Source organism: Accipiter gentilis, chromosome 10, assembly GCF_929443795.1.
Source record: "Accipiter gentilis chromosome 10, bAccGen1.1, whole genome shotgun sequence".
NCBI classification, from domain to species: domain Eukaryota; kingdom Metazoa; phylum Chordata; class Aves; order Accipitriformes; family Accipitridae; genus Astur; species Astur gentilis.
Window position 1 is genome coordinate 1,371,965 of NC_064889.1, and position 25,623 is coordinate 1,397,587.

At 51.6% G+C, this 25,623-nt stretch overlaps 2 non-coding genes across 2 annotated transcripts; both read right to left on the bottom strand.

Annotated features, from left to right (window-relative positions):
* Positions 1 to 6,999: 6,999 nt before the first annotated feature.
* Positions 7,000 to 7,071, bottom strand: TRNAM-CAU (transfer RNA methionine (anticodon CAU)). The gene has a single exon. It is a non-coding gene; the product is annotated as a tRNA-Met (tRNA).
* Positions 7,072 to 8,643: 1,572 nt separating this feature from the next.
* TRNAS-AGA (transfer RNA serine (anticodon AGA)) lies at positions 8,644 to 8,725 on the bottom strand. Its single transcript has one exon. It is a non-coding gene; the product is annotated as a tRNA-Ser (tRNA).
* Between the last annotated feature and the right edge of the window lie 16,898 nt (positions 8,726 to 25,623).

Below are 25,623 nucleotides of genomic sequence, written 5' to 3' on the forward strand. Positions count from 1 at the left end.
CAGGCATGTCAGCCGTATCACTCGGCTTGGTGTCGTCTGCAAACTTGCTGAGGGTGCACTCGATCCCACTGTCTATGTCGCTGATGAAGATATTAAACAGTACTGCTCCCAATATGGACCCCTGAGGGACACCACTTGTCACCCATCTCCATCTGGACATTGAGCCATTGACCACTACCCTCTGGGTGTGACCATCCAAGCAATTTCTTTTCCAGCATGCCAGCCAGCATGTCCAGCTGTTGCCCACTCCTCTCGTTCCAGGAGACCTGCTGTCTACCAGCGGTTCCCTCCCACACACTCAGCCCAAGGATGTCAGGGGTCCATAAATCCCCTCAGACATGCCCCAGCTACCTCAGAAGCCTCATGTTCATCTCAGCATGATGCAACTGCTGCTGCAGCTGCTAGCATCATCTATCTGTATTTTGACCTGTATGATCCCCTCTTCTAAGATTTGTATTATTTGTAAACTTGCTGAGGCTTTACTCTGCCTCACTGTCCAGGCCATTAATGGAAAATATTAAACATTATAGAATCCAGTATCAATCACCATTAGTGTACAGCTTGTGTGCCTGGCCTCCAACTGAAGTTTGTACCACTGATCAGAACCCCCTGGGCCTGGCACTTCAGCAAGTTTTCAATCATCTCTCTGTCCACTTATCTGGTTCACATTTCATTAACTCTTTTGTGAGGCTGTCATGGGAGTGAGCTGTGAAAGTCTTGTTCAAGTCAAGAAAATCAATACTGCTTGCTCTCCTCTTGTCCCCAAGGTAGTCATCTCTTCACTGAAGGCTTAGGTATACATATCAGAGATTATTTCCCCATCAGAAATCCATGATGACTACTGCAAATCACTTTTCTATGCTTCATATGATGGAAATGGTTTGCAGTATTATATGCTCCATCACCTTCCAAGTGAGTGATGTGAAGCTACCTCAAGTTCCCTGAGTCCTCCTTTAGCCCTTGTTCAAGACAGGAGTAACGTTTGCTCTCCATCACTCAGGAACCTCTCCTGATTACTATCATTGTCCAAAGACTGTTGAGAGTGGCCTGGCATTGACATTGGAGAGCTACCTCAGCATTCATGGCTGCACCCCACCAAAGTTGGGTATATCCAGTATTTTATATGTTCCCTAACCTGATTGTCTTCTGCCAAGCGTAAGTCTTCATTGCTCCACACATTCCCACTGTGCTTAGGAGGATGTATTTCCCTAAAGCAAAACTTACCAGTGAAGACTGAAGTGAAGCAGGCATCGAGTTCCTTGGTTTTTCCTATGTCCTCTGTTACCACCCCCGCCCCCCTGCCCCTCACATTCAGCACTGGACCCACACCTTCTTTAGGCTTCCTTTTGCAGCAGATGTACTTGTAGAAACCTTTCTTATTGCCCCTCATGGTCCTTGCCAGATTCAGCTCGAGGTGGGAGGTCAAGTCGAGAAATTGGCCCTGAAGTTGAAGGCCACTGGCGACATGCGTGGGGAGCATGAACCTTGTGGTGAGCAGTGACAGAAATTAGGTAGTTTCTGATTGTCACATGAACAGCTCTTTCACGTGTGTTTCAGCATGGTGGGAGTTCAGGGGTTTCAGGACCTCTGGCTCTATCAGCCCCCGGTGAGTCAAAGCATTCCTGCTTCTGCCAATTGCTCTAGCCTGTCCCAGAACCACAGTGCCCACTCAGAAGAGTGGATTACCATGTGTCCCATCTGTCCCAAGTGCTTCATCCTCACCTCCTATGGTGAAACGAATACCAGGTTCACCAGCCCCTTCACGTACTACGTCCCCAAGCCACAGTCCACTACACAGGGTTGCAGAGCCCAAATGCTCAGCCAGGGCTCATTCTGGGACACCAGTGCCTTGATCACAGATGTCCATTGGGCACTGAGGAAGGAGACAGCAGCAGTCAGAATTTCATCTGTTCCCAGGGAAGATAAAACTTATGCTGTTCATGCACTAATCACCAGAAAGCAGACAGGAAGTGTCAGGGGTACAGGAACTTTGAATGAGGAGAGCCAGGGTGTGAGAAAAAACTCTGCCAGAACCTAGAATACAGCAACTCCCAGGGAAGGAGGAGATCAGCACAGGCCCCAGGCATCATCCTGCCTGGAGAGCAATAGGAGATTCCCTATGTAGGAGTCATGGGCAGCTCAGACTCTTGCAACGTTATTGCTGACTATCAGGACACTAAGACTGTTTCTATGGGCACAGGTGGCAAACAGACTGAAGCCCACTCTCCAAGGATGTTTGTTTGCATTGGGATTTCTTGGCATGACCCAAAGTCCCTCCAGGCTCCAGCAGGAGCACAAACAGTACTGGACATGCACACTCTCACAGCACATCTGCCCACTGGGAGATTCAGAATGGCCTGTGGGCAGACACAAACATGTCATTAATCTGGCATGCTTTGGAAATGCACTTGAGTCAATCCTCCTTTTCCTACCCATTCTCCACCCCCCCCCCCCCCGCCTTCCCTCTTCCCTCCCCTTCCCTGCAATCCACTGCAGCGCCTTCCTTTAGTGAACATGAAATGGTACTTCATGAGAGACACAGGCATTCCCTGCAACCTTCTAGGATGTGATGCAGCAAGGAGCCAGCAGAATTACTTCGCTTGGGGCTTTCTTGTTCAGTTGTTGCAGACTGAAATGGGAGTACCCAAAATGTCCATGGGATGGCAGCAAGAGAACACCCAGAGAGTTTTCAGTTTATTCTGGGTCAGATGTTCACTTTCCAGATGCTCTTCCACTTGCTGCTCAGCCTGACAAATGGAACCCTCCTCTCCAAAAGAGAAAGCAACCTTGATCCATGCCTTCCGAGGCTTGCTAAACCTGCACAGAAAAGGGGGGAAAATACAGAAGAAATAGAAGGTGTAGGTGGTCAGAATGGAAAAAGATTTTGCATGGGTGGAACTGTGCTGTATAGGGCATTTTCTCATCACTGGCAAAGGAGCTCTAATTCCTGAGTGGGTAGAAAAAAAAGACGACCCTGCAAACAAAGGATTTGTAGCACTCTATGAAAACTCCCCTCAATTCCCTTTTGAGTATGAAACAACTAATACACCTTCATTTCTCTTGCAGGTTGGCCTGTGGGCCAAGGGAAACACAAGGAGCCTCTCACAACTAGATTCGTTAACTTAAGGGGATGAAGCTTCTCCAGTGTCTGATTCCAGGGTTGCATAAAGAAAATTGTTCTTCACTGTGCTGACAGTCAAAACACCAATCTGGGCAGTGGTATCATATGCGGGGTTTGGGTTAGTGCAGAATTTACAGGCTTCCTCTCTGTCATTGGCAATGCTACAAGTGGTACAAAGAGGGGGATCATGATTGCGCATGCTCTTTTCCTTACTGAAATGCCCAGCCTAACCCCACCTTGCAGTTACACTGCCCATGTCCAGACCCGAAAACAAGCGCTTTCCTCTTTTCCACTCCATACCCATCCCCTGGACTTCATTCCCATAACTTCTCTGAAGGAGAGAAGTGCCATGACTGTTTTTCATATGAAGTTTGCGAATAACAGTTAAGAGACTACGTTAACTCAAAAGGTCTATATTAACATTCACATCCAAACAGCTGCTATCATCCTCAGTGCCTTTCCACCCCGTCCACCACTTGTAAAGCATAAAAGGCCCATGGCTCCACATTTAACCACAGAACACCTTCTTCTGAATGGTGTCATGCAACACTATGGGGAGCAGCAGTCTTTTTAGGGCTCCTCGGTAAAATGTTGTTAGAATCAAACATGTGTCATCACAAGTCTCCTGGGCGCACAGGATCCCTTCAAAGGAGAAGGGGCTACATGACTGTCATGGCTTAAGCCCAGCTGGTAACAAAGCACCACAAAGCTGCTCGCTCACTCCTCCCCCTCTGGGCTGGTGGGATGAGGAGCAAATATAAAGAAAAGCTTGTGGGTTGAGACAAGGACAGGGAGGCATCACTCACTACTTATGGTCATGGGCAAAAGACAAATGTAATTTGGGGAAAAAGCAAAATCAATTTAATTTACTACAAATCAAATCAAAACAAGGATAATGAGAAGTAAAACCAAACCTTAAAACGTCTTTCCCCCACATCTCCCTCCTTCCCGGCTCAAATCCACTCCCAGTTTTCTCTACCTCCTCCCCACAGTGGCTCAGGGGGATGGGGAATGGGAGTTGGGGTCAGTTCGACACACATTGTCTCTGCCGCTCCTTCCTCCTCAGGGAGAGAACTCCTCACTCTTTCCCTGCTCCAGCATCGTGTCCCTCCCACAGGAGACATTCCTTCACAAACTTCTCCAATGTGAGTCCTTCCCATGGGCTGCAGCCCTTCATGAACTTCCCTGGCATGGGTCTTTTCTGCAGGCCGAACTTCAGTGATGACTTCACCAACACGGGCTTTCGCATGGAGTTACAGCCATCTTTGGGGGTGTCCAACTGCTCCAGTGTGGGGTCCTTCTTATGCTGCAAGTGGGCATCTCCTCCACTGTTCACATCCATGGGCTGCAGGGGGACAGCCTGCCATGTCACCATGGGCTGCAGGGGTATCAACTCCTCTGGCGCAACTCCTCTCCCTCCTTCTTCACTGGCCTTGGTATCTGCATAGCAGTTTCTCTCACATTCCAATCTCCTCACCCACTGTCATGCCCGCATGTTCTCAGATCTCCCTCTCAGGGACTGTCCGCTTCCTTTGGACCAAGAAGTGTTTGGATATGAAAAGATATACCGTGCAGTGGTATCCACTCTGGAATGAAGACAAGCACTTAGCACAAGCAATATTCCTGTGGATGGCCCATTGCCTGCAGAGCCAGAGGCAAACTCACAGTCAACATGCAAGCGATCTTCTGGCTTCTGGCCAGTCAGGTACTCAGGTAACAGGGAGCTCACCTGCAGATACCCGTCCTATCTTCCTGCTGCCAGCTTGTGAAGCCCTCAGGCAAGAAAGACCTATAGAAGAGGCCACTCTCCATTATCTTTGCAAGTTCTCGTCAACTGGGAGAAGTTCCTGAGTCCTGGAAGAAAGTCATTGTCACTCCTAACTTCCTGAAAGGCACAAAGGAGGATGGGGGCAACAGCAGGCTGGTCCTCCTCACCTCGATCCCTCGGAAGGGGAAGGAGCAACTAATTCTGGAAACCCTTTCCAGGCACGTGAAGAACAAGAATGTGATTGGTCTTGTTTTCATTTGTTGTGGTTTAACCCCAGCCACCAACTAAGCACCACGCAGCTGCTCACTCACTCACCCCCCCCCCCCCTCAGTGGGATGAGGGAGAGAATCATGAAAAGAAGTAAAACTCGTGAGTTGAGATACAAACAGTCTAATAGAACAGAAAAGAAGAAACTAATAATGATAATGATAACACCAATGAAATGACAACAGCAATAATAAAAGGATTGGAATGTACAAATGATGTGCTGTGCAATTGCTCACCACCCGCCGAGCGACATCCACCTAGTCCCCGAGCAGCCATTCCCTGCCCCAACCCCCTAGTTCCTATACTAGATGGAACGTCACATGGTATGGAATACCCCATTGGCCAGTTTGGGTCAGGTGCCCTGGCTGTGTCCTCTTCCAACTTCTTGTGTCCCTCCAGCATTCTCACTGGCTGGGCATGAGAAGCTGAAAAATCCTTAACTTTAGACTAAACACTACATAGCAACAACTGAAAAGATCAGTGTTACCAACATTCTTTGCATACTAAACTAAAAACATAGCACTGTACCAGCTATCAGGAAAACAATTAACTCTATCCCAGCTGAAACCAGGACATCATTGCATTCTACTCCTAGCTCATTTCTGTTAGACTGTGCCTTTTTTTTTGGGGGGGGGGTGTCTTTGTGTGTGTGAGAGAGAGAGAGAGAGAGAGAGAGAGAGGGGTATTTGCTAGGAAATCTCAAGCTGCACTAGCCAGTGGGGAGAGTGGATTGGCATCAGGGGCTGCCCAGGGTTGGAGCAGGACACTGGACAAACCAGGCCTGGGCTCCAGGCACGGATTCTGCACAGACCTGTGGTACAGTCTAGGGTTCAGAGCACCTGCTGATGTGCACGTGGGAGTGAGGGGGTGGGTGTCCAGCACTGAATTCCAGTCCTGAGAAGCCAGAAGAGAGGGAAAGTCTCAGGCTATGTGTGTGTTTTGTCTTGTAGTGAGCAAGAGAAGACAAAGAAAACACCGCCATGCCTCCCAATTTTTCCAGGCTCAGCTGCACTCCTTCACTGCAGACTACTCCAGCATGGGTTCTCCACATGCTGCGCTCCTGAACAGGAAAATCTCTTTCAGTGTGGGCTCTTCCACAGGCTTCAGGCCCATCAGGAAAGGTCTTCACTGGCGTGCCTTCTCCGCAGGTTGCAATTCCTTCAGGAATATCCACCTGCTCCAGCCAGCATGGGTGCCCCGGGTGCCACAAGCTTTGCAGATGGCTCAGTGTTGTGGAGGCCCCTGGAACCAGCTGTGTGTGTGGTGCAGGGCAGCCCCTTAGCTCTTCCCCACAGAGGCCACCCTGCAGCAGCCCCTCTCCCCACCACTGCCAACACCGAGCCACGTATGGCCAATACAGTGCCCACTGGGAATACCTACTCAGCCCTGCTCCTGGCTGGAGCTGCGAGTGAGCACGGCAGCAAACTGACTAGGATGGAGAAACCCCCCAGATGGTCAAGCTGATTGCAGTGGTGTCTGCCAAAGTAGCAGCAGCCTTGTCCTCCTCCTCCCCACCTGCAGATTCCTGGAGGTCCCTGCTTGCGGCTGGGAAGTTGGGATTGAGCTGCCGGATGGGAAGGGAGAAATGCCTGTGTCCACAGGCCACCCACTTCCTTGTGGGGGGAGCTCTGCCTGCTGCTCCACAGCCACCCGTCTGCCTTGCCGAGGGGCACTATGGGAGTGCTGGCACCTAAGAAGGCAAAGGAGAAAGAAGGTGGCAGTGGCAGAGAGAAGGGGCTGACGGAACAGGAGGGCCATGGGTGCCCAGAGAGCTAGAGCAGTGCAGGTTAAAAGTTGCTGGGAGGGGCAGCAGCTGTCAGGAGGAGGGAATAAAAGGGCCAATTAGCAGAGGATGGTTTCGATCCATCGACCTCTGGGTTATGGGCCCAGCACGCTTCCGCTGCGCCACTCTGCTCCCCCCAGCACCTCTGACGGCACCTCCCACGGCCCTGCTTGATGCTCCCTGGCACTGCCAGCCCTCATGCCTCCTTCCCTTCCTCTGTCCTGTGCCCTCACGCGGGCCAGAAAATGGGCTCTCTGCAAAGTTCACCTCCTTTGGGCCTGGGGTGGGTAGCTCAAGGGCCTTGCCTTGCCCTTCTCCCCACATCTCCTGCCCACAACCCTGCATGGGGACTTTCTTCTTGGCCACCCAAGCTGGCTCTGCAGGCACTGGAGGAAACCCCGGAGCGAGGGGGCAGCCTTGTTGCTTTGCAGGGCAGAGGGCAGCTGCTCTCCAGCGAGCTCAGGAGGGCTGCCACCCTGCCCAGAAGTCCAGCTCCCAGGGGGCTGTGGGACTGTGCCCGGTGTCAACGTCCGTTCTTTGCCGGCCGAGGACGGAGACAAAGACGCTTAGCATCACCAAGCGTAGAATTACCACAAGGGAACTAATACTCCTAATTTGGCTGTGCACATAGTGGAGCCCCAGCCTAACGCATGGAGGACCCCGAGACAGAGGAAAGCAGGGTTGGTATATGTTTACAATACAGTTGTGTCAACCAATCAAATTACTCATGTTAAGGGGTGGGCTAATCAGTTACTATTGCTCCCAAGATCAGTATGTGCTTCTCCCGGGCAGGTGGTGTGGACAGATGCTCTGTGGGGTGTTAATCTTCATTCTTCTAAACCAATGTCCCGTGCAGGTGGAGGGGCTTTATACTAGATTCAGGATGATTGCTGTTCTGGCCGTGGCTGTATACCCGGGGTTTTTTTGAAAGACAAATCTCCCATTGGTTTATCATCTGCATGGGGTGTTGTCAGCCAGTGAGAACCAGTCTAGGTTGGGTCGTCAGGTGACGTTGACGCTCAGGTAAAAGCCCTTAGTCCTAGGCAGTGTTCGTTCTTCTAAGCAAGTTGTCGAGCAGTTGGTGCCTTGCCTTTCACACCAGCGGTGAGGGCCTTGCCCTGCCGGTGCTGTGCTGTGCTGTGCTCTCCCATTCTGTAGCTCATAGTTGGCACTGGCCCCTTCCCTTCCCCCCACCCCCACCCCTTGCCTGCTGCTCCACACCAGTCTGCCTTTGTAAGACCTAAAGTGAGGGGCACTTTGTGAGTGCTGGCAAGATCTCAGATCCAGGAGGTGCCTCCCCTTCATCTTTAGCAATGAGGGCCATGCTGTGCAGGCTGTCTTTGGAGGTGAGCTGCTGTAGGTTCAGGCCTAGGGAGGACAGACAGCTGGTAGGGTTGTTCTACATGAGGTCTGAGGTGAGATCAGGCTCTTAAGTTCTGTTCAAGAGCCAACAACGGTGGACCTCTTGTCATGGCTGGTACTCGGCACTGGTCCATTCTCTTCCCCAACCTGCCTACCTTGTCAATGGGAGCAGGATTTCCCTGTCATCCAGGAATTTCTGAGGTGGTGGGGGGAAGGCGCAGACAAGTGCTGTAGGCAAAGGGCTTTCACTGAGTCCCTGGGCGCCAGGCACAGTGTGGAGCTGAGTCCCACTGCTGGCTGCAGCGTGGTCAATTGCAGGGAGCCCAAAAGGGAACTGCGCCCCGTAGTTGGCAGGATTCGAACCTGCGCGGGGAAACCCCAATGGATTTCTAGTCCATCGCCTTCACCACTCGGCCACAACTACCTGCTCCAGCCCTCTCTGCCCTGCTGATCACGTGCCCTGTGCAATGACACCCGGCTCCCTGGGAGTTTCAGGGCTAGGCTCCACTCGAAGATTTGCAGTTGGGACCTGCACTGAGCATGACGGGCACCTGCTGCCAGCCTTGCAGAGGCCTTGAGAGGCGTAACCCCAGGGGCTACAGCTGAAGCTCCCAGCGCCTTGTCCTCAGCCGGGCATCTGGGATATCCTGCCACCGGAGGGGGGGATGGTTTCACCCCCCAGCTGGTGTCTCTGCTGCTTCCAGGGAAGAAGAGAAGGCAGCTGGGTGGAGACAACCAGGGTGAGGCGAGATATTAGACCCCACTTTGCCTCTCAGATTTATCTGAGGGGGCCTCCAAGCCTGCTGTGAGCACTACGGCGGGGACACTGCTGCAGGGCAGATGGTGATCTCCTGGCAGCACTTCCAGCCTCTTGGGGACGTAGGGCAGCGTCTGCCCTTGAACACAGACCATGACCGCCGTGCAGGTTGTTGGTGTGTAGGGGCAATGGTTTGCGAGAGTGGCAGAGATCCATGGAAAAGGCAAGGTAGAGACTGGCTGAGCAAAAGTGTGGAGGGGCAAAGGGAGAATAAATGGGGGGTGTGGGTGACTTAGAGGGAGACTGGGGAGAGCTTGATTTGGTGGAATAGGTATGTGCAGAGCTTTTTTCCACCACTGCAAGCCTTGTCCAGTTCCTGAGCAAGGACCAAAATATCAAACGATCCACAAAAGCGGTAATTTACACCACTAGACGCAAGTGGCTCCCCTTCTGTCTTGGCTCTGGAGCAGGAAAATGGCGTTAAGGAGGCAGTGTGGAGGTGGTGCACCTGGCAGTGTCTGACTGCATGCAGAGCAAGGGAGGGAGGTGGTTGCAGTTGAGAGGCTGAGCATGAGGAGTGGCTTGAGGAAGTGTGGGGGGGGGGGAGGGGGGCTGGAGGGAGGAGGCCGGCCAGTCTGTGAAGTGGAACAGCAGGAGGCTGGCCAGGCTCTGATCTGGAGGAGCAGGAGGCAGCACTGCCCACAGGTGCATTGCTGGAATATTAGTGAGCACAGCTGCTTTCCAAGCCGTTGACCCAGCTTTGATTCCTGGCCAAGAGACAGATGTCTCTTCAGGCTGGCTCCAGGGTAGGTGCCTTACATCTTCTGCCGGCAGGCTCTTCTGCTCAGAAAATGCCCAGCTTTCCCCTGGGGTTTCAAGCCAGTCCCCTTGCCTCCTTGCAGCCTTGAGACCGCCTGAGGCCAGTGCTTTCTGCCTGTTGGGAGGGCTCCAGGCTGGGCTCCTCACTGCAGTGCTGGTACAGGAGCCAGGAGGGAGGCTTTTTTTGGCCTGGCACAGAACTGCACCTGCTGCTGCTGCTGGTGGTTGCACCTGTCAAGACAAGCATGCTGCCATGGCAGGGTACAGATGAAGATCAATAATGCTGTCCTGGTTTCAGCTGGGATAGAGTTAACTCTCTTCCTAGAAGCTGGTACGGTGCTATGTTGTGAGTTCAGTATGCAAAGAATGTTGATAACACTGATGTTTTCAGTTGTTGCTCAGTAGTGTTTAGACCAAAGTCAAGGATTTTTCAGCTTCTCAAGCCCAGCCAGTGAGAATGCTGGAGGGGCACAAGAAGCTGGCGGAGGACACTGCCAGGGCAGCTGACCCAAACTGGACAACGGGGTATTCCTTACCATGTGACGTCCCATCTAGTATAGGAACTGAGGGGTGGGGGTGGGGAATCGCAGCTCGGAGACTAGCTGGGTGTTGGTCGGCGGGTGGTGAGCAATGGCACTGCGCATCATTTGTACATTCCAATCCTTTTATTACTACTGTTGTAATTTTATTAGTATTATCATTATCATTATTAGTTCTTTTCTGTTCTATTAAACCATTCATATGTCAACCCCGGAGTTTTACTTCTTTTCACGATTCTCTCCCCCATCCCACTGGGTGTTGGGGGCGGTGAGTGAGTGAGCGGCTGCGTGGTGCTTAGGTGCTGGCTGGGGTTAAACCACAACAGTCCTTTTTAGGCACCCAACATGGGGCCTGAAAGGTTGAGATAAGGAGAAACCTGACCGGAGCTCGTTAAAACAAATTTGTTATATGCATTCATTATATTGGTCTAATAGTCACTGGTCATTATGTTGATTTGTGTGTTCTTAGAGTTGTTGCTCTGGTTTTTGAAGTTCTGTTATTTATCACCTCGTTTGCTATATGTAGTCCCTCTTCTGCTGCTTATCATCCATGGGAAGCGGATTAAGGTTTTCGCTTTGATGTATTATATAACATTGGTTTATGGTATGATGAAGTCATCGGTTGTGGGATTAATCCGGTATTTGCACTCAGCATTGTCACCTTTATACTGTGGGAGCCATCTGTGGGAAACTATTAATAATTACACCATTTACCTTTCCTCCTTGGGAAACCAGTCTATGGGTGGGATACCTCTCTTCACGTCTCCTTTCTCCTTCAGTCCAGTTACAATGGTGTTTGAGAATTTTGAAAAATTTGAATACCCTTGCGATGTTGAGACCAGCATGGTCCTAGCCCTACTGCTAGGAATTAGCATACTTCTGAATGTGGTTCAGCTGTCGTTTAAGGTTAAACAACTATTTAAGAAGATCACTCAGAGATCTGCCCCGAGGCTGGATAATTATGAGTGGCAGGGTGTGTGGTGTAGTATGGGCAACTACCTAGAGAAGTGGGCACCTCCAGTGTTTTGGAAATTCACCCCTGAACAAGTGCAGAATCTGGAAGAACTAGTAAAATATTTGGAAAAGGTATGCTGCCACCCTGGCAGCTCCAGAGAGATACAAATCACTGCAATGTGCTGGGGCCTGGCCCGTGCCTATCGAGCCCTGTTCAACACCACTCAGTACCCTCAAGGGGAAGAGAAGGTCTCTGGACTTAACAATGAAACAATGAGCTCTGCGGTCACCCAAACCTCAGCAACGGGCACTGCGGTCCCTCCAGCCCCAGTGATGAGCACTGCTGCTACCCAAACCTCGGCAACAGACACTGCGGTTATCCAAAACCCGGCGAGCGATACTGCAACTGAACCAGCGGACCAACCTGCACCAGTATCAGTTGCCCCCGTACAGAAAAAGACATACACAAAAAAGTCAGCTTGCTTAGCGAAGGATGAAGGTGAACCAGGGTCATCACAGGAACAGGAGGAAGAGGCAGAACCAGAGGTAATAACACGTTCCCTATCCTTGAGTGAGCTGCAGGATATGCGAAAAGATTTCGGTCACCGTATAGGTGAGCATATTACCACCTGGCTCCTCCGATGCTGGGACAATGGGGCTTGGAATTAGAAGGCAGGGAAGCCAAGCAGCTGGGATCGCTTGCCAGGGAAGGTGACATTGACAAGGTAATTGGAGAAGGGACACAAGCCATCAGCCTCTGGAGGTGACCCCTGTCAAGTGTGAAGGAAAGGTACCCCTTTAAGGAAGATGTTATATGTCAATCAAGCAAGTGGACCACCATGGAAAAAGGTATCCAATATCTGAGGGAATTAGCTGTACTAGAGATGATTCATCATGTCCCGGACAACCCACAATTACCCAAAGATCCAGGTGAAGTCCAATGCACACGACCCATGTGGCGGAAGTTTGTACGGAGCACACCATCGTCCTATGCCAACTCACTGGCAATAATGACCTGGAAAGACGCAGAGGCACCGACAGTGGATGAAGTGGCTTGCCAACTCTGTCAATACAAAGAAAATCTCTCCTCCTCCCTACAAGCCTGCATTTCAGCTGTGGAGAAGCTGTCCAAGGATTTCCAGCAATTCAAGGATCATATGTCCTATTGCCCACCTGTAAGGACCAATGTCTCAGCTATTAGGAGTGAGCGCTCCTCTGCCCAAGAGAGAGAATACAGAAGGTACACGCCACGAGGTGCCCTGTGGTTTTACCTATGGGATCATGGAGAGGACATGAGGAAATGGGATGGAAAACCTACCTCGGTCCTAAATGCACAGAGACGTGAGCTGCGAGAAAAAAACACCACAAAAGGGGATTCTACCAGGAAAAATGCCGGTCCAGTTTCCAAACAGAGTAGAAGGGCTGATCTTATTTCTGATCGTCTTGAAGGGAATTCTGAGCCAATTTTATGAGAAGTGAATACTGGATACTCTGACCAGAATTAGAGGGGCCCTGCCTCCAGCCATGTGGAGGAAAGGGATAACTGGTTCTATTGGACTGTGTGGATTAGATGGCCTGGCACGTCAGACCCACAGGAGTATAAGGCTCTAGTAGACACCGGTGCACAGTGCGCTCTAATGCCATCAAGTTATAAAGGGACAGAACCCATTTGTATTTCTGGTGTGACAGGGGGATCCCAAGAGTTGACTGTATTGGAAGCTGAAGTAAGCCTAACTGGAAATGAACGGCAGAAACACCCCATCATGACTGGTCCAGAGGCTCCGTGTATCCTTGGCATAGACTATCTCAGGAGAGGGTATTTTAAGGACCCGGAGGGGTATCGATGAGCTTTTGGTACAGCTGCCTTGGAGACGGAGGGCACTGAACAGCTGTCTACCCTGCCTGGTCTCTCTCAAGACCCTTTGATTGTGGGGTTGCTGAAGGTTGAAGAACAACAAGTGCCAACTGCTACCACGACGGTGCAGTGGCGGCAATATCGCACCAACTGAGACTCTCTGATTCCCATCCACAAGTTGATTGGCCAACTGGAGAGCCAAGGAGTGATCAGCAAAACTCGCTCACCCTGTAATAGTCCCATATGGCCAGTGCAGAAGTCTAATGGGGAATGGAGATTAACAGTTGACTATCGCGGCCTGAATGAAGTTAGCCACCGCTGAGTGCTGCCGTTTCAGATATGCTAGAACTTCAATACGAGCTAGTCAAAGGCAGCCAAGTGGTATGCCACAACTGACATTGCTAATGCATTTTTCTCAATCCCTCTGGCAGCGGAGTGTCGTCCACAATTTGCCTTTTCTTGGAGGGGTGTCCAGTACACTTGGAATCGATTGCCCCAGGGGTGGAAACACAGCCCCACCATTTGCCACGGACTAATCCAGACTGCACTGGAAAAAGGTGAAGCCCCAGAACACCTGCAATACATAGATGACATCATCGTATCAGGCAACATGCCAGAAGAAGTCTTTGAGAAAGAGAAGAAAATAATCCAAATCCTTCTGAAAGCTGGTTTTGCCATAAAAGAAACTAAGGTCAAGGGACCTGCACAGGAGATCCAGTTTTTAGGAATAAAATGGCAAGATGGACGACGTCAGATCCCAATGGACGTACGTAACAAAATAGCAGCTATGTCTCCCCCAACTAATAAAAAGGACACACAGGCCTTCTTAGGTGTCGTGGGTTTTTGGAGAATGCATATTCCAAATTACAGTCTGATTGTAAGCCCTCTCTATCAAGTGACCCGGAAGAAGAATGATTTTGAATGGGGCCCTGAGCAACAACAAGCCTTTGAACAAATTAAGCAGGAGGTTGTTCATGCAGTAGCCCTTGGACCAGTCCAGACAGGACAAGATGTTAAAAATGTGCTTTATACTGCAGCTGGGGAGAATGGCCTTACCTGGAGCCTCTGGCAGAAAGCACCTGGGAACACCTGAGGCTGACCCCTGGGGTTTTGGAGTCGAGGATATCAAGGATCCGAGGCTCGCTATAATCCAACTGAAAAAGAGATATTGGCAGCATATGAAGGAGTTCGAGCTGCCTCAGAAGCGGTTAGTACTGAAACACAGTTCCTCTTAGCACCCTGACTGCCAGTGCTGGGCTGGATGTTCAAAGGGAGGGTCTCCTCTACACATCACGCAACTGATGCCAACATGGAGTAAGTGGATTGCACTGATCACACAATGGGCTCGCATAGGAAACCCCAGTCACCCAGGAATTTTAGAAGTGATCATGGACTGGCCAGAAGGCAAAGATTTTGGAATGTCGCCAAAGGAGGAGGTGACACGTGCTGAAGAAGCCTCGCTGTATAATAAACTGCCAGAAAATGAGAGGCAATATGCCCTGTTCACTGACGGATCCTGTCGCATTGTGGGAAAGCATCGGAGGTGGAAGGCTGCTGTATGGAGTCCTACACGACAAGTTGCAGAAATTGCTGAAGGAGGAGGTGAATTGAGTCAGTTTGCAGAGGTGAAAGCCATCCAGCTAGCATTAGACATTGCTGAAAGAGAAAAGTGGCCAGTGCTCTATCTCTCTACTGACTCATGGATGGTGGCAAATGCCCTGTGGGGGTGGTTACAGCAATGGAAGCACAGCAACTGGCAGTGCAGAGGTAAACCCATTTGGGCTGCCACACTGTGGCAAGATATTGCATCCTGGCTAGAGAATCTGGTTGTAAAAGTACGCCATGTAGATGCTCACGTACCCAAGAGTTGGGCCACTGAAGAACTTCAAAACAACCAACAGGCAGATCAGGCCAATAAGATTGAAGTGTCTCAGGTGGACATAAGGGTGAGCTATTTATGGCTTGGTGGGCCCATGATACTTCAGGCCATCAGGGAAGAGATGCAACATATAGATGGGCTCATGATCAAAGGGTGGACTTGACCATGGACACTATCACACAGTTTATCCATGAATGTGAAACATGTGCTGCAATTAAGCAAGCCAAGCAGTTAAAGCCCCTGTGGTATGGAGGGCGATGGCTGAAATATAAATATGGGGAAGCCTGGCAAATTGACTATATCACACTCCCACTAACTCACCAAGGCACGCGCTGTGTGCCTACAATGGTGGAAGCAACCACCAGATGGCTGGAAACATATTCTGTACTCTATGCCACTGCCCAGAACACTATCCTGGGCCTTGAAAAGCAGGTCTTGTGGTGACATGGCACCCCAGAAAGAATTGAGTCAGACAACGGGACTCATTTCCGAAACAAACCTCATAGACACCTGGGCCAAAGAGCATGGCATTGAGTGGGTGTATCATATCCCCTATCATGCACCAGCCTCTGGGAAAATTGAGCGATACAATGGACTGTTAAAGACTACATTGAAAGCAATGGGGTGGGGGGAACTTTCAAACATTGGGATACACATTTAGCAAAAGCCACCTGGTTAGTCAACACCAGAGGATCTGCCAGTCAGGGTGGCCCTGCCCAGTCAGAATTTTTATATACTGTAGAAGGGGATAAAGTCCCTGTAGTGCACATAAAAAAATATGTTAGGGAAGGCAGTCTGGGTTACTCCTGCCTCAGGCAAAGGTAAACCCATTCGTGGGATTGCTTTTCCTCAATGGCCTGGGTGCACTTGGTGGGTGATGCAAAAAGATGGAGAAGTCCGATGTATGCCTCAAGGGGATTTGATTTTAGGTGAGAATAGCCAGAAGTAAACTGTATGATATTAGTTGCTATATAACCCTGCTACTGTATGCTATCATTACTATAATTGTTATATGATATATCCATAGTACTATAGTAAGAATCACTTAGATCAAGCAAGAATGAACTATGATAAAACTGAGCGAAGCGCAGTAGTGATGGAACCAGAATTGACTCCAGCATGCAACAATCCAACGGTGCACACCATCCTCCTGCTGCATCCAATGTCACCTGCTCATCGCACCAGACTGAAGCCCAATTCTGCTCTACCAACTGAGAGGACTTTGCACCATCCCTCCTGCCCAGAAAGACTGGTAGGACAGCTGGCACCCTGAGTCAGGAACTAAATTAACTCAATGAACACTTTATGAACATGACGCATAAACTAAAGGAATGCTATCTCTGTGTGTGTATACATATATACATATATATATTTCTAATTGTTCATAAGTCTCAAAGGGATGGAAAAGGTGATGATGATTGACAAGGATGTAACTAAAGTTATGGGAACTGAGCATGACGTCAATGGTATAGAATAAAGGGTGGATACTGTCCTGGTTTCAGCTGGGATAGAGTTAACTGTCTTCCTAGAAGCTGGTACGGTGCTATGTTTTGAGTTCAGTATGCAAAGAATGTTGATAATGCTGATGTTTTCAGTTGTTGCTGAGTAGACCAAAGTCGAGGATTTTTCAGCTTCTCAAGCCCAGCCAGTGAGAATGCTGGAGGGGCACGAGAAGCTGGCAGAGGACGGAGCCAGGGCAGCTGACCCAAACTGGCCAACGGGGTATTCCTTACCATGTGACGTCCCATCTAGTATAGGAACTGGGCAGTGGGGGCGGGGAATGGCCGCTCGGGGACTAGCTGGGTGTTGGTCGGCGGGTGGTGAGCAATTGCACTGCGCATCATTTGTACATTCCAATCCTTTTATTATTGCTGTTGTCATTGTTATTGTTATCATTATCATTATTAGTTTCTTCTTTTCTGTTCTATTAAACCATTCTTATCTCAACCCATGAGTTTTACTTCTTTTCACGATTCTCTCCCTCATCCCACTGGGAGGGTGTGAGGGGGTGGTGAGTGAGTGAGTGGCTGCGTGGTGCTTAGTTGCTGGCTGGGGTTAAATCACGACAAATACCTAGGTGGTGGTCAAGGGACAGGCTGTGCTTCATGAGGCCAGCAAGGCAATTGGGCTGTGTGGTGGCAGGAGGCCTGCTCCTTACGTAATGGCTCAGAGGCCTGTCTGTCAGATCTGAAGTCACCCTGGAGAGGCTGACCTAACCTGTCCAGGCTCTGGCATTGCAGAGGCATCCTGAAGTTTACTGGAACTGGATGTAACGATGTTCCTGGTAAGTAAGAACTGAGACACTCTCATTTCTCTTGCAGCTTACAGCCTGTGGGCCAAGGGCACCACAAGGAGCCTCTCACAGCTAGACTCTCTACCTAAAGCTTCTCAAGTCTCTGATTCCAGGGCTGCTTAAAGCAAAAAGCATGGATTTGCTGTGCTGACAGTCAAAACGCAGTCTGGACAGTGGGCTTGTATGCGGGGTGCGTGTTAGCACAATATATACAGACTCCCGCCCTGCCAATAGCAGTTCGACAAGTAGGTGGAGTTACGAAGAGGGGGTTCGTGATTGTGCATGCTCAGTTCCCTAGTGAAATGCCCAGCCTAACCCCATCTTGCAGTCACACTGCCTACGTCCAGCCATGAAAAGAAGGGCTTTTCTGCTTTCCACTCCATACCTATCCCCTGGAGTTTCTTTCCACAACACCAATGAAAGAGAGAAGTGCCATGACTGTTTTTCGTATGATTTTGTGAACAACAATTGAGAGGACTGAAAAGTTAATTCAAAAGGTCTCTATTAACTTTCACAATGAACAATTTGGCAACTGGCCCCACAGGGCCGTGATCACCAGGTTACAGACTCATGCTCAATGACTCTGAGGCTTTTTGGTGCTCTGCTCTAAGTTCAGGGAGCTCCACCCACAACTGCTGGTAGAGATTGGGACAGAAGCCAGTGCTCCTCCTTGCAGAGCGCGTAGCCAACGGAGGGAGGAGGAGAACAAACCGCCACAAGACTCCAGCTGTGCTGCACAAAGTCTTTAATGAGAAGGAGGAAATGCAGTGGCATGGAACAGAGACCGAGAAACACGTCTGCAGGGTTCAGGGAGGCACAGAGAATGGCCCATTTCCCAAGAACAAGCTCCAGGCAAAGCGCTTGCCTTTCCCCATTCCGATTGAGCCGGTGGCAATGCCAGCCCACCAAGAGCAGGCCCTAACTCCGGCACACTCCCTGCGTCAGCAGGAGGTTCAGCAAAGCAGAAGAGAACGAGCCCTTTCCTGAGGAGCTCAGAGCAAAGCAGAGCCACAGGAGACACGGCGAGGCCTGCAGTGCAGCGAGGAGCAGCAGGCACAGGTGCCTTCTGCCCGGTGGGATGAGGACACTCAGCCCACCTGCAAGCCGTGGCTACGCTCCTGCTGCTGCAGGATCCCTGTCTTCCTTGGTGCTCCAAAGGGGATGATCTGCTGGCTTCAGCAGTTCAGACCGCAGCGGGTGGGAGGCAGACACAGCCCTGACCCCCCCAGACCAAGGGAGCCCCCAGAAGAGATGGGAACCCCCCCGGCGCTGAGGGAGCTCCCAACAGCAGCTGACAGCGAGGATCCCACGGCTGTGCCCTGAGGGAAAGAGGTGAGGATGGGGCCCGGCAGGGTCACCACCACTGGGGAGGCTTCGATGAACACCGTCGAGTCAGCGCAGCGGGCGACACAGGGCTCACTGCAGCTGCTTGCAAGTGGGGTTGGGCCGGAGGCGCCGCAGGGCGTTGGGAGACAGGGTCTGAAGCAAGACATCTCTCGGCGAGGCAGGCAAAGCTGAAACACAGAGCAGGCAGGGAGCATGAACCTCAATAGCAGTCTGTCTGTCTTTTCCTCAGCTCTCTCCGTGGAGACTCTGGTTTCAAAACTCCTGGTACGCCTACGTTTGCCACGGCCCCCATTGTGCCCTCCGAGTTGCACGGCACAGGAAGGCTCACCCACTTTTGGAATAGGCCCCAGCGCAGTGGCTTTAAAGCGCCTGTGGAAAGACTGATCATACCCCATCTCCATTGTGGCTTTGAAGATGGCACTGGATGCACTTGGCCATTTGGTTAGAGACAGCCTCCTGCAGGTGCACGTTCTGGTGGGCAGACCCGCCTGCAGCTGAGCCCCATGGATCCCCTTCTGCTTGAAAGAGCCCTCCTCCTTCCAGGTCTCCCCAGCCACCTCCCCCAAAAGGCAAAGAGATTGCAGCCCTTCAACAGTTGTATGGCAGGGCAAAGCTGAGGCAGCCCAACTATCAGCCTCAGTAGCCACCAAGACAGCAGTTCAGCTCACAGAGAGAGATGGAGGGGACTCAGGCTTACCTTGCTCCTCGAGGAAAGGGAGGCAAGACAGGAGGATGCAAAGCCTGGAGCAGCGCAGGCTTTTATGCTGTGTCCCAGAGCCCTGGCGGGGGGGCCACAAACATTCCTTGCTCATGAAGCATGTCAACACCTAGTACTTGCAGCTTGACGAGGCCTCTCTGGTGATTAAGCCCTTGCCTCTTTCACCCAAAATGTTTTCCTCTCACTGCGTATCGTCTAACATCAATATAATTAATTTGTGTCCAGCTCTGCTAAGACCTGTTTGCTCCGAGGTCTCAGGCTAGCTGTGCAGAGATTTTAAGTGACTGTGTCCTTCCCACAGCCAAATTAACCTGTTTTCCTCAGCAAGGTCATCCCAGATGCCAAAGGCCTAGACGGCCTGCTTTTGAGCAGAGGCTGAGCGCAGTGAGCCAAAAGATCGTGGCTCTTTCTCCTGGGTCAGGGATGGGGTGGCCCATTCCATGCATTTCAAACTACAAAGGGACATCGGATCAGTCTCCCAGAGCACCTGGGAGTCACATGAGCCCTTGAGCAACCACCAAAAGGCACTGCCTTGGAAGACAGCAAATGCGGGAGGTTGCATAGAACCACCAGTTGATTCAGGAAGGATGCTAAAATGTGTGGAAAATCCCATGACGAAAGCGGCACTTTGGGACTATAAGCTCTGGTATCCCTGGTACGCCTCAGTACGGGGCAACGTGTCCACTGAAGTCCACTGCAGGGTGACTCATGTTTGCCTGGAGTTCAGGGTTTTTCCCAACTCCTCCACATCATGATGACTCCCAGGTGCTCTGGGAGACTGATCCGATGTCCCTTTGTAGTTTGAAATGCATGGAATGGGCCAGCCCATCCCTCACCCAGGAAAAAGGGCTGTGAGCTTTTGACTCCCTGCCCTGAGCCTCTCCTCAAAAGCAGGCCATTGAGGCTTCTGGGATGACCTTGCTAAGCAAAACAGGTGAATTTGGGCGTGGGTCTCTTTCAGAGAAGGAAGCGGGCATCTCTTTGATCACAAAACCATGTTGTGGTAGAGCCTGATGAGCGTAAGCTAGGTCGTCCTGGCTGTCACTCCGGCCCACAGGGGTCTTCCTTCCAGCCCACAAAGGACTTCCTTTGACGTTGAGGTTTGCCACATCCCTGGTGAGATGAGGCTCTTCTCCCATATAGGATTGTGCAGTCTTGATGTTCTGCTTAAATTTACTCACAGTCTCGTGTGTGTCTACTAGGTGTTGAGATGCTTCATGAGCAAGGAATGTTTGTGGCCCCCCCCGCCAGGGCTCTGGGACACAGCATAAAAGCCTGCGCTGCTCCAGGCTCTGCATCCTCCTGTCTTGCCTCCCATTCCTCGAGGAGCAAGGTAAGCCTGAGTCCCCTCCATCTCTCTCTGTGAGCTGAACTGCTGTCTTGGTGGCTACTGAGGCTGATAGTTGGGCTGCCTCAGCTTTGCCCTGCCATACAACTGTTGAAGGGCTGCAATCTCTTTGCCTTTTGGGGGAGGTGGCTGGGGAGACCTGGGCTCATTCAAGCTGAAGGGGATCATGGGGCTCAGCTGCAGGGGGGTCTGCCCACCAGAACGTGCACCTGCAGGAGGCCGTCTCTAACCAAATGGCCAAGTGCATCCAGTGCCATCTTCAAAGCCACAATGGAGATGGGGTATGATCAGTCTTTCCACAGGCGCTTTAAAGCCACTGCGCTGGGGCCTATTCCAAAAGTGGGTGAGCCTTCCTGTGCCGTGCAACTCGGAGGGCACAATGGGGGCCGTGGCAAACGTAGGCGTACCAGGAGTTTTGAAACCACAGAGTCTCCACGGAGAGAGCTGAGGAAAAGACAGACAGACTGCTATTGAGGTTCATGCTCCCTGCCTGCTCTGTGTTTCAGCTTTGCCTGCCTCGCTGAGAGATGTCTTGCTTCAGACCCTGTCTCCCAACGCCCTGCGGCGCCTCCGGCCCAACCCCACTTGCAAGCAGCTGCAGTGAGCCCTGTGTCGCCCGCTGCGCTGATTCGACGGTGTTCATCGAAGCCTCCCCGGTGGTGGTGACCCTGCCGGGCCCCATCCTCACCTCTTTCCCTCAGAGCACAGCCGTGGGATCCTCGCTGTCAGCTGCTGTTGGGAGCTCCCTCAGCGCCGGGGGGGTTCCCATCTCTTCTGGGGGCTCCCTTGGTCTGGGGGGGTCAGGGCTGTGTCTGCCTCCCACCCGCTGCGGTCTGAACTGCTGAAGCCAGCAGATCATCCCCTTTGGAGCACCAAGGAAGACAGGGATCCTGCAGCAGCAGGAGCGTAGCCACGGCTTGCAGGTGGGCTGAGTGTCCTCATCCCACCTGGCAGAAGGCACCTGTGCCTGCTGCTCCTCGCTGCACTGCAGGCCTCGCCGTGTCTCCTGTGGCTCTGCTTTGCTCTGAGCTCCTCAGGAAAGGGCTCGTTCTCTTCTGCTTTGCTGAACCTCCTGCTGACGCAGGGAGTGTGCCGGAGTTAGGGCCTGCTCTTGGTGGGCTGGCATTGCCACCGGCTCAATCGGAATGGGGAAAGGCAAGCGCTTTGCCTGGAGCTTGTCCTTGAGAAATGGGCCATTCTCTGTGCCTCCCTGAACCCTGCAGACGTGTTTCTCGGTCTCTGTTCCGTGCCACTGCATTTCCTCCTTCTCATTAAAGACTTTGTGCAGCACAGCTGGAGACCTGTGTTCATCTCTCCTCCTCCCTCAGTTAGCTACGTGCTCTGCAAGAAAGAGTAACTGGGTTCTGTCCTGAGTTTACCACATGTTGTCCATAGAGCTCCCTGAACTGATACCAGAGCACCAAAAATAAACAAGCAGGCAAGAAGAAGACTAAAAGCCCCAGAGAAATGGAGTGTGAGTCTGTAACCTGCTCATCACAGCCCTGAAATGTCTCCCAGGGTCAGCCCTGCGTCCCAACCCTGAAAGCATTCAGAAGCTGATCTCATTTCTTCTGCCAGTGTTCCCAGTGCTTTCTGCATGTATGCTCAGGAAGCAGTGACTTTTCATTGCCTCCCCCGAGTACTCCCTGGCAGAGGATATTAGCAGGCTTATGAACTGGCCTGGGATGGTAACATGGAGAAGTGTGCTCAGCTGAGTTGTGGAGGGTGTCGTCCAAAACAGGCAGGGATAAGTTGCCTCTCTGAGCCTGAATCTCAGCGAGACTCATGGGATTTGGAAGTCAGGTTTATGCCTCCTTTCCTTTTGCTGATGCACCTTGCTACTCACAGGTGTTTTGGAGGCAAGAAGCACCTAAGCTGCTCAGCAGTAAAGCAAGGCCTCCTACTTGCAAGCATGCAGCCAAGCACAAAGCTAGATCCAGTGTCACTGTTTAGTCTTGCAGATTATGCATTACTCTCCTCAGCGCTGCACCACCAACACCTCTCAGCGGTCACTGCTGCTCCAGGTGCATGAATTTTGGACCAGGGGCACATCTTCCCCTGACCGAATGCTGTTGCTTTTGCTTTCTCTCTTGGTCCCATCCGGCAGCAAGTGGAAAGCCTTCTGCAAGGTGTCCTTCCTCTGCAGCAGACCTCCATGTCTGCATGCTAGGTGTCCTTACAGGGATGCCACCAGTGTCTTTGTGTGGCTGATTCCCACTTCTGCACAGCTAGGGGCTCTGTCAGCCCTGCCAAAGGGACACTGAGGTGATTAAGGACTTGGCTCACCTGTCATACAAGGACAGGCTGGGCAGCTGGGGTTGGTTAGCCTGGGGAAGGGAAGGCTGAGGGTGCTGAAGAGTGGACAGGTAGATTAAAGGAGAAAGCGCCATCCTCTTGTCAGTGGTGCCCAGTGGGAGGGCAAGAAACAATGGACAGAGGTGGAAATATGAGAAATGTCTCACACTAAGTAACCCCATTTTACTGCGGGGGTGGTCAAAGACCAGTGTCCGAATTGGTGAGATGTGATTGTTAATACAGACATTTGAGTTAACGTCTCAGTCCTCTCAATTGTTGCTCACAGTCTTTGTATGAAAAACAGCCATTGCAATTCTCTCTTTCATTGGTGTTGTGGGAATAAACTCCAGGGGATGGGTATGGAGTGGAAAGGAGGAAAGCGCTGGTTTTCATGTCTGGACGTAGGCAGCATGATAGCCAGATGGATTTAGGATGGGCATTTCAGTAGGGAACTGAGCACGCACAATCACAATCCTGATCTTCATAACTCCACCTATTTGTAGCACTGCCGATGACAGAGTGGGAGTCTGTAAATACTGTGCTAATACAACACCACCACCCAGATTGGGTTTTGACTGTCAGCAGAGCAAAGAACGTTGCCTTTCTTGCTTTAAGTAACCGTGGAATCAGAGACTTGAGAAGCTTTGTCCCCTTTAGGTAGAGAGTCTAGTTGAGAGAGGATCCCTTTGACCACAGGCCGTAAGCTGCAAGAGAAGTGAGGGTGTCTCATTTCTTAGTGACCAGGAACATCGTTACACCCAATTCCAGTAAACTTCAGGATGCCTCTGCAATGCTGGAGACTGGACAGGTTAGGTCAGCCTCTCCAGGGTGACTTCAGATCAGACAGAGAGGCCTCTAAGCCACTACATCCACCCCACCTAACGCCCGTAAGTAACTATAGCGTGCAGCACTTCCCCCAAGTAAGTATATGCTCTTAGTTTCAGCAATCCCACTGGTTACGTTCTATGGTCCCCTGAATTTTTTCTCTGAGGGACTGGACATGTATCTTGAAGGCATCTGGCAGTCCTCTAATGAGGGGTTTAAGTCGGTTAGGGTTGACCAGGGCAGCTATGCAGATGATAAACCAATAGGAGATTTGTCTTTCAAAAAAACCCCAGGTATACAGCCATGGCCAGAACAGCAGTCAGCCTGAATCTAGTATAAAATCCTCCACCTGCACGGGATATTGGTTTAGAACAATGAAGATTAACACCCCACTGAGCATCTGTCCACACCACCTGCCCGGGAGAAGCACATACTGATCTTGGGAGCAATAGTAACTGAGTAACATGAGTAATTTGATTGGTCGACACAACTGTATTGTAAACATATACCAACCCTGCTTTCCTCTATCTTGGGGTCCTCCATGCATTAGGCTGGGGCTCCACTATGTGCACAGCCAAAATAGGAGGATTAATTCCCTTGGTAATGCTAAGCGTCCTTTTCTCCGTCCTCGGCCGGCAAAGAACAGACGTTGACACCGGGCACAGTCCCACAGCCCCCTGGGAGCTGGACTTCTGGGCAGGGTGGCAGCCCTCCTGAGCTCGCTGGAGAGCAGCTGCCCTCTGCCCTGCAAAGCAACAAGGCTGCCCCCTCGCTCCGGGGTTTCCTCCAGTGCCTGCAGAGCCAGCTTGGGTGGCCAAGAAGAAAGTCCCCATGCAGGGTTGTGGGCAGGAGATGTGGGGAGAAGGGCAAGGCAAGGCCCTTGAGCTACCCACCCCAGGCCCAAAGGAGGTGAACTTTGCAGAGAGCCCATTTTCTGGCCCACGTGAGGGCACAGGACAGAGGAAGGGAAGGAGGCATGAGGGCTGGCAGTGCCAGGGAGCATCAAGCAGGGCCGTGGGAGGTGCCGTCAGAGGTGCTGGGGGGAGCAGAGTGGCGCAGCGGAAGCGTGCTGGGCCCATAACCCAGAGGTCGATGGATTGAAACCATCCTCTGCTAATTGGCCCTTTTATTCCCTCCTCCTGACAGCCGCTGCCTCTCCCAGCAACTTTTAACCTGCACTGCCCTAGCTCTCTGGGCACCCATGGCCCTCCTGTTCCGTCAGCCCCTTCTCTCTGCCACTGCCACCTTCTTTCTCCTTTGCCTTCTTAGGTGCCAGCACTCCCATAGTGCCCCTCGGCAAGGCAGACGGGTGGCTGTGGAGCAGCAGGCAGAGCTCCCCCCACAAGGAAGTGGGTGGCCTGTGGACACAGGCATTTCTCCCTTCCCATCCGGCAGCTCAATCCCAACTTCCCAGCCGCAAGCAGGGACCTCCAGGAATCTGGGACAAGGCTGCTGCTACTTTGGCAGACACCACTGCAATCAGCTTGACCATCTGGGGGGTTTCTCCATCCTAGTCAGTTTGCTGCCGTGCTCACTCGCAGCTCCAGCCAGGAGCAGGGCTGAGTAGGTATTCCCAGTGGGCACTGTATTGGCCATACGTGGCTCGGTGTTGGCAGTGGTGGGGAGAGGGGCTGCTGCAGGGTGGCCTCTGTGGGGAAGAGCTAAGGGGCTGCCCTGCACCACACACACAGCT